At 42.6% G+C, this 634-nt stretch overlaps 1 non-coding gene across 1 annotated transcript; it reads left to right on the top strand.

Annotated features, from left to right (window-relative positions):
• The first annotated feature begins 319 nt into the window (after positions 1-319).
• Positions 320-408, top strand: trnap-agg (transfer RNA proline (anticodon AGG)). The gene is given in 2 exon segments: positions 320-355; positions 373-408. It is a non-coding gene; the product is annotated as a tRNA-Pro (tRNA).
• The last annotated feature ends 226 nt before the right edge of the window (positions 409-634 follow it).

Raw genomic sequence — 634 nt, 5'->3', positions numbered from 1 at the left:
ATTGTCATTAATAAAAGAAATGAGGAATTCATGAAAAATGTAGTAACGTAGTGAATGGTTAGAATGTGGATAGAATAGAAAGTGAGATTGGATGGACAGAAGCAGTCTGAAAGGATGGCTGAAACAAAAGGTGAGTGCCCAGAAACGTTAACTGTGTTTCTCACAGCACAGATGCTGCCAGAGCTGCTGAACATTTCCAGCACTTTCTGTTTTTATTTCAGCATTTGCAGGATGTTGCTTTGATCTGAAAAAAAATGGATGATTGGCTGGGGGGTTCCAGTGAAATTCCACAGCAGCTAATAAAGCCTGACCTGTCAGTGGCTCGTTGGTCTAGGGGTATGATTCTCGCTTAGGGAGTATGGTTAATTAACATGCGAGAGATCCCGGGTTCAAGTCCCGGACGAGCCCTGGTCTGCTGGCATTTTTAGATTAAGGTTATCTATTGGTTTCAGGCTTGCAGAAGGTGGAATTGACTTCCATACGGAGCTGGCTTGAGGACCAGACAACTGGATTCAAAGAGCTTGTCGACAAAATTGTAATTAACTAAATGTACAGATAGCCAAGTGGGAATATAAAGTTGTTGCTGTAATTGTGACCTGACTCCAAAAACAACAGGACTGGGTTCTGGACTGGA

This window comes from Heterodontus francisci, chromosome 35 (assembly GCF_036365525.1).
Source record: "Heterodontus francisci isolate sHetFra1 chromosome 35, sHetFra1.hap1, whole genome shotgun sequence".
In the NCBI taxonomy this organism is placed as follows: Eukaryota; Metazoa; Chordata; class Chondrichthyes; order Heterodontiformes; family Heterodontidae; genus Heterodontus; species Heterodontus francisci.
Note: the sequence above shows the minus strand (reverse complement) of the source record. Positions and strands in the feature narration are given on the sequence as shown.